We start from the raw sequence: 8,000 nt of genomic DNA, 5'->3' as shown, positions 1-8,000 counted from the left end.
TCAAGACTTCATTTCTCTTGTAAGCTGAGTTGCACCAGGGCACTTCAAAAGTTCATGGGAAAATGGAGTTTAAAAGATACTGGATTTTTTCCAAGAACTTTTTGAAGTCTCCTCATATTGCACTGTACATATGCACCACAGTTTTCTGTTTTTAATCCATTTATCGGTTGATGGCATTTATACTGTTCCCAACACTTGGCTATTGTGAATGGTGATGCAATGAACATTGGTGTACAAATCTCTATTGTTTGAGTGTCTGATTTCAAGTCTTTTGGGTATGTACCCAGAGGTGTAAATTGCTTGGTCATGAGGTAATTCAGTTTTTAGTTGTTTGAGGAACCACCACACTATATTTCCACAATGGGTGTACCAAAAGACTGCATTTCATTTCCTCAGTTTTTTCCCATGTGTTAGCTCTAATCCTCAGACCAGAGCTTGGGCCATCCAAACCAATCACATGACAAGGGTTGATGGAATTATCCCAGTTACCTTGAACCAATCAGGGTCTAGTCATTGTGTTGGGGGTGAGGCCAAACTCAACCCCCAAATGGTGGAAGGTTGTGGCAGATGGGAGAGAAACACACTGTCCAATAAACCCATCTTTTTATGTGTGAACCCATCCATCCAACTTTTTTTTTTCTTTTTTGGGGGTCAACAGTATATTTTATTATACATCTTAGATTTACACATTTCGTATATGATTTTAAAGCTTTAATTAACAATTGAATAAAATATATATATATATACACAGCAGTGTTTCTCAGGTACGGAATTTAAGAGGATATTGGAGCAAGTTTTCTCCCAGCATTTAGTGTATATTATGATAGTGGAATGTCTTTAGACCTAGCTGCCTTCTTGACTGAATTTTACTGCAGTGAACAGCTTTGTCATGTGCTGTAAAATGGACAAAGTACGACAAAGTAGAACTGTCCTGTAGGGTTTTCTAGGCTGCCAACCTCAAGGTCATTAGTTCAAATCTACCAGCCGCTCCATGGGAGAAAGATGAGGCTTTCTGCTCTTGTAAAAATGTACAGCCTCAGAAAGTCTATACAGAATTGCTATGAATCAGAACCAAGTTGGTGGCACGTAACAACACCACTTCGGAACTGCCTAGACGACAATTAAAAACAACAACAATCTTTATGATAGCTTCCAGTGGGTTTGAACCACTGATCTTTCAGTTAGCGCTCCAGTGCTTAACCATCATGCCACTTGTTGTTGTTGTTGTTAAGTGCCGTCGAGTCGGTTCCGACCCATAGCGACCCTGAATAGGATTTCCGAGGCTGTAAATCTTTACGGGAGCAGATCGCCTCATCTTTCTCCCGCGGAGCAGCTGGTAGTTTCGAACTGCTGACCTTCCGGTTCGCAGCCCGATTCGTAACCACTACGCTACCAGAGCATGCCACTAGGATACCTTTTAAAAGCTTAAGCAAATATGATATTGCTAAATAGAAACAATGAGATTTAAAATAAGTTTTTAACCTGAATTTTCTTGATGTCTTTAAGAACTAAATGATTATTTTTCCCTTAATAGAGTTCCAAGATCGCCGATGAAAATATTGTCCATGAACCATCTGGGGCATCTGCCTAAGAACCACGACCTATGGCTATGCAGTGTCCTAAGGGCTCTCGGGATGAGGTAATGGAATGATGGACTTCTTCTCTGGTTCTCTGAAAGTGCTTTCCTCATATCATAAGCATCTCATCAGAATAGTACTCTATATTGTTGTTAAGTGCCTTAGAGTCAATTCTGGCCCATTGCAACCCTATATAGGGTTTCCGAGGAGTGGCTGGTGAGATTGAACTCCCAACCATGCAGTTCAAACCGGCTTTGCAATCCAGTGCATTAACCCACAACACCACACCAGGACTCTATGATCGTCCTGTAAACTCTGAAGCCCAATTGCTTGTACATGTTGACGGCAACTTGGTTAGATACTTTTATAAAGAGATCAACCAAAAAAACCACCGTTTCTTTCTGAAATCTCTTGTAACAACTCCCTAAGTTTAGCAGCCAAACCGAGGCAATGGAATTCTGGGGTAACAGACAGAGCTGTGGCGTGCCCATGCCGTTCTTCCCTTGCCACGGAGCCTTCTGCTTTCCCCACTAGTTCTCAACCATGTGTTTCTGCAATGATGAAATACTCTGGCAAGTGGACAAGGTATGCGGTGGATTTAACGCCAACGCTACACACAGGAAGCACTAGCAATTGTCCCCATGCTCTGCACTCCTCCGCGTTCTTTCGACTCCTACAGCAGCCATCTACAGTCGGATCTCCCAGCATGACCACCTGCCCATGGTCACAAGCAAGAAGCAGCAGGGCCGGGTGTCCCAAATTCCTGCCCAGAGCCACACGGTTGTGCACTGGACCAGGCCCTAGACTGTCCACCCTCCCACTCACCTGGTCCTGGGGCCCAGATGAGCAGCCGCAGACCCAGGGGCAGGCGGGGAGCTACCACTCACTCGCATGTTGAAGGGGAACAGGTCCCCATCCATTCAACATTGAGACCCTGCTCCAAGAATATACTTCCATATTTCCAGGTGACTCATTCATCGGAGTCAGATTTGGGGTAGTGACTAAGGCCCTTTTTCATTCAACCCTTGGTCTTTTATCTCTGACTCCACCATATTTTACTGAGTGTTGGAGGTTATCCACCTCTCACAGATTTAAGTTCTCTGGTTTTGAGCATCATCATCTGCCTCAACCCATTGTAGTACACATGATTCTTTCCCAAGAAAAGAAAAAGGAGGGAGCAAAGGAAGTTTGAAAGTGACATTGATCAGCTCTGAAGAGAAATGAAGCCCTGATACATGCTATAGCATATGGGAACCTCAAAAGCACGACGCTGGATGAAATAAATCATTCTAGAAAGAGCACGTAATGCATGAACTCACTGAAATGAAACAGGTAAACGTCTAGATAGAGACTAAAGTTGATTGGAGGTTACCAAGGGTAGGAGCAGGAGAAGGGGATAAAAGGAAAAAGGATAGTGAAAAACCCAGGAAGGAGGATGGCTGACTTCCCCAGGAGAGCACAGACCCTTTGCTGTGGGGCTGATTTTGAAGATAATACAACAAAGGGGTCCCCTCCCCCGTGAAAGCCACCATGCCATGAAAGAGCCACTGTTCCAGCAGTAGCTTTCATTTATTTCACTCTGATACTATCTGGCGGAAAGAAAACATGAGCCCGCTCGATGGACCTGGCGCATTTTTTTAGGTTAGCTGCTCAGAAGAGGGCAGAGCATAAATTGAACAGATCATAAGGCTGAAACCTCCAGTAAAATGGAACATTTCCTGGGGTTGAGACATCAAATCAATAAAATATGGTGTTCTTCTCTGTGGACACTGAAGGTGAGCTTCAGGAAGTCTAATATTTATTTTCCTCTTCTCCTGCCTTCAAAAAGTGGCTTGCAGGAGAGGGAATACTCCAAGCTGGTGCGGCTCTGCAAAGGAAGGGGTAGAGAATAATGCAGGACTACAGTGTCCCAGAATCAAGTCTCATCAAGATTTGAGTTTTTGCCTGGGGCTATATAGATCACCATTAAAACCTAAATGAAAGGGTATGAATAGGATAACTTCTTTCTTAGAATTCACTGTCTTAATTGGACTCATAGTGTGGTACTGTAGAACCAGCACTGGACTTCTTAGTCCACCATCTGCTCCTCGGAAACCCTATACAGGGTTGCTATGAGTCTGAACCAACTCAGTAGCAATTAACAATAACAACAATGAACTTATGGGCTCCCTGCGTGGCACTGTAGGATAAGCACTGAACTACTATGAATCGGGCTGCTAACCTCAGGGTCATCAGTTCGAAACCACCAGCTGTTCCGCAAAAGAAAGATGAGGCTTTCTGCTCCTGTAAAGAATTACAGCCTCAGAAACCCTCTACAGGGTCGCTATGAGTTGGAACCGACTCCACGGCATATAACAACAACAACAACTAATCACAAGGTTGGCGGTTCCAACTGACCAGCCACTCCTTGGAAATCCTATGAATTGGAACCGACTCCACAGCACTTAACAACAATAATGGAGTCCTGGTGTAGTTCTGTATAGGATAAACATTTGACTGCTGGTGGTTCAATCCACTGCCCCTCCTCTGAAACCCTGTACAGGTTCATTATCAGTCAGAAAGGACACAACAGCATTCAACAACAACAATGAAGGTGGGATTTTCAGTACTGACTCCCCAAGTTTGTTTGCTTGTTTTTTGTTTTTTTTCCTTTAAGTTTTTATTGTGGATTGTGTTTAAGTTTACAGGGCAGATCATCAGTTCTACATTCAACAAATCATGTACCTTATTTCATCAAGATGCTTACGTTCCCCTCCATGTACCATCAGTTAACAGTATTTCTCTCTATTCGCTTTAGCTCTTTTAATAAATAAATAAACAAACAAACAAACAAACAAACAAACACTCAGACATATATATATAATTTACACCACCAAAGGGCACATTCGGCAAGTCTACCTCCTGGCCACCAGCTCTCAGTCCCTCTCTTTCCATGAATCTAGAGTCCTCAGATGCTCCCTCTCTCCATATTGCCTCTCAGCCTCCATCTTTGGTGTCGCTGCTTTTCTGGATAAGGTCCCACATTCCACTTCACTCTTCTCCCTTGATGGTCCTTGTGTCCTTTTTTCTGGATTATAAATTTTTGTAATAAAACTTCTACCTTTACAATTGTGACAGTCACAAATAGTCATGATAACAATTACTCACTATTGAATCATAGGAATCTTATCTCCATCTCTTTTTAATCAGACCCATTTAGACAAGATGACAACTATTCAGTGGGGACACTTTCATCCCCCACAGACTCTTAAACTCCCTCTTGTAAACCAGTCATTTCATGCCTGATTCGCTCCCTCATTTTAGGTAGCCATTTGTCTAAGTTGCCCATTCCTATCTACCCTGTGTGCAGTGGGGATAGCATTGATACTTGATGTGAAGATTCCTTCCCTCTCTGTTGGTATTTAGAGTTACTACCTCCATGAGTATAGGTCATGTTCATCATATTATAGCGATTTACCCTTTTCTCCTCAATCAAAAATTGGTGTGTGTTTTTATCTTCCTCTAGTTGAGTTCTGGTTATCAGGCCTTCAAGGCTAGGTCAAATGAGTAAAATCTGCAAGTTTGAGTGTTCTTGTGCCTCTCACTTCATATCAGCTGGATGCTTCACTCTCAGATCTAGGCATCTGTGGCTATGTCCTTGTCCATGGGCTCAGGTATCCCCAGGTCTCACTGCACTTTGGACCAAGCAGCCCTTCTTCTCTGTCTCATCTTCAGGTCAGCAGGAATCAATGGACCATGGTTGAACTCAGCGTATTTCTTCATTGCTGGCTTTTCCGCCCTTCCACTCACCAGCAGCCTAATGTGGTCACTAGCAAGCTTACATTCCTGCTCATGTGTTCCCTTTGAGTTTCCGTCTTAGAAGGGGGTTTGTCCTGAAGGAACTTGATTGCTTGTCTTGATGACTTCCAGGCAAACAGCTTGCTTATTCTTGTAGTAGCCAGTCATACTGACATTTTTGTTTTGGATTTTTCCTGATTATCTTTCTTTGAAGATGCATCTTCTGATTCTATAACGGTTCCAGGCTGGTCTAGTTGTCATTTCTATTGGGAATGCCCCACCTCATAAGGTTCTGGATGGGACTCAGGATTCCACCTAAGGTCCTACACTCTACAAAGGCTCCATAAGAGGCCTGTTTTACTGGGCAAGTTCTAAAACCCTGTTTAGGTATTCCAATAAGGCTGAAGACAGGCTTACAAGTTTTCCATAATCATGTTTCCTGATATTCCTTTCTATCCCACTATTTTACATAGTAGACAAGGGAAACCAATATTCATAAGGCAGTCAAGCATCTTAGTATTATTTATCCTCTTTAAACTATGCCTAGATCCTTATATCACAGAGCCCTGTTGTTCCTAGGTTGAACATACATCACTATTTACCTCTGTCCCACTTAGCCCATTCAAACTTGTCTCTGTGTTCCTCTATCTACCTTGTTCTTCCACCTCCTCACCCTTCTTGTATTGCCCTCCCCAACACCTGAAACATGATGTGTTTGCCATTACCCTGTGCTCTATTGTCACCTCCCTCCACCTCCCCTGAAACCCCCTACTCCAACCACACTGTTGTGGTTACCTTGTATTCCATTAACTTGTTCCTCCATTTAAGACAGTCTATTTTATCCTGTATTCTATCTGACCTTCCCTCCACCTAAATCTCTGTACCTCTGTATTTACCTTCTTTCACATTGTAATTGTTCTGATCATAGACTGACTTCCCAGATCCTCTGAATTTGTTCTTACAGTTTTATTCTGTTCTCGACTCATCCATTTGTCAATTGACTTCCGGGTGATGCTGCCACATACATCAATCTCTGGTTGTTTTCTGTTCTTGTTGGTTCTTTGTCTACAGAACTCCTTTTAGGATGTTTTTAATAGCAGGGTTGGCTTTGGCAAAATCCCTTAGCTTCTGTTTATCCTGGAATGTTTTGATTACATGGCCATATTTGATTGACAGCTTTGCTGGGTAGAGGATTCTAGGTTGGCAGTTTTTTTCTTTCAGGGTTTTATATATCTCCCCATTGCCTTCTTGCCTGAATGGTTTCTGTTGAGAAATCCAAGCTTAATCTGATTTGCTTGCCTTTGTATGTTACACTTCTCTTTTCCCTAGCTGGCTTCAGGATTCTGTCCTTATCTTTGGTTTTGGAGAGCTTGATTATTATATGTCTTGGTGATTGTCTTTTAGGGTCTATCCTTCCTGGGGTACATTGAGCTTCTTGGATGCTTGTCTTTTTGCTTTTCAGCATGTTAGGAAATTTTTCTTCTGGAAGTTCTTCAACTATCTCTTCTGTGGACTTGTGTGATTCTTCATGTTCCAGAATGCCAATAATTCTTAAGTTGTTCCTCTTCATGTTGTCCAACATGAATCTTAAACCATCCTCAGATTTTTTTAATCCTTTTTTCTACTTGTTCTTCTATCTTAGTAGTATTGAGAGATTTGTCTTCCAGGCCAGTTCACTAGTTCTGGCTTCTGTATCTTCAATTCCACTCCTTTGCCCTTTCAGTGTACTGTCCACTTCTGATATTCTATTATTAATCATTTGGGCCTCTTTCTGTAGGTTTTGAATTGTTTCCAGTACTGTATGTATCTTATTTGGTTGTTCCTGTAGCACTTTCCTGACTTCTTCCTTATTTATCTCAACTCCAATGTAAAGTGTTTTGATACATTCTATAATCATTTTTCTGAATTCCTTCTCAGGCATTTTCAAAGCCTGCCCTCCTTCTAGTATGGAGTGTAGGTCTACTTCCAGCTCATTTGCCTTAGTCACTTTAACTCACTTCTGGACATTTGCTGATATGGTCATCTGTTTCTGCTTTTGGGGCATATTCAGTGATTAGCTTAAGTAGCTCTGGTAGCGTAGTGGTTACAAATTGGGCTGTGAACCACAAGGTCAGCAGTTCAAAATTACCAGCTGTCCCATGGGAGAAAGATGAGACTTTCTGCTCCCATAAAGATTTACAGCCTTGGAAACCTTGTACAAGGTCGCTATGGGTTGGAACCTACTCCATAGCATATAACAACAACAACAACAACAGCTATGGCCTTAATAGTTAGATTGTTGCGTGTTTTGGTATCTTTTATGCTTTCTGATTGCCTCCAGATGGATGTGATGAGGAGATGGGCTTCCCTTTTCACTTTTCTTCCTGAGAAATTTTAAGTGAGACGGCACAGGCAGCACTCACTCATCTCTGCCAAGAAATTTGGAAGACAACTATCTGGCTAGTCAGATTGGAAGAGATCCTTATTTGTGGCCATTCCAAAGAGAGGTGACCCAACAGAATATGGAAATCATCAGACAATCTCTTTGATATCTCAAGTGAGTAAAGTTTTGCTCAAGGTAATACAGAAACAGCTACAATCATACATTGACAGAGAACTTCCAGAGGTTCAAGCTGGATTCAGAAGAGGCCATGGAACAAGAGATAT

The sequence above is a fragment of the Chrysochloris asiatica genome, unplaced genomic scaffold (assembly GCF_000296735.1).
Source record: "Chrysochloris asiatica unplaced genomic scaffold, ChrAsi1.0 scaffold00030, whole genome shotgun sequence".
NCBI lineage: Eukaryota > Metazoa > Chordata > Mammalia > Afrosoricida > Chrysochloridae > Chrysochloris > Chrysochloris asiatica.
Note: the sequence above shows the minus strand (reverse complement) of the source record.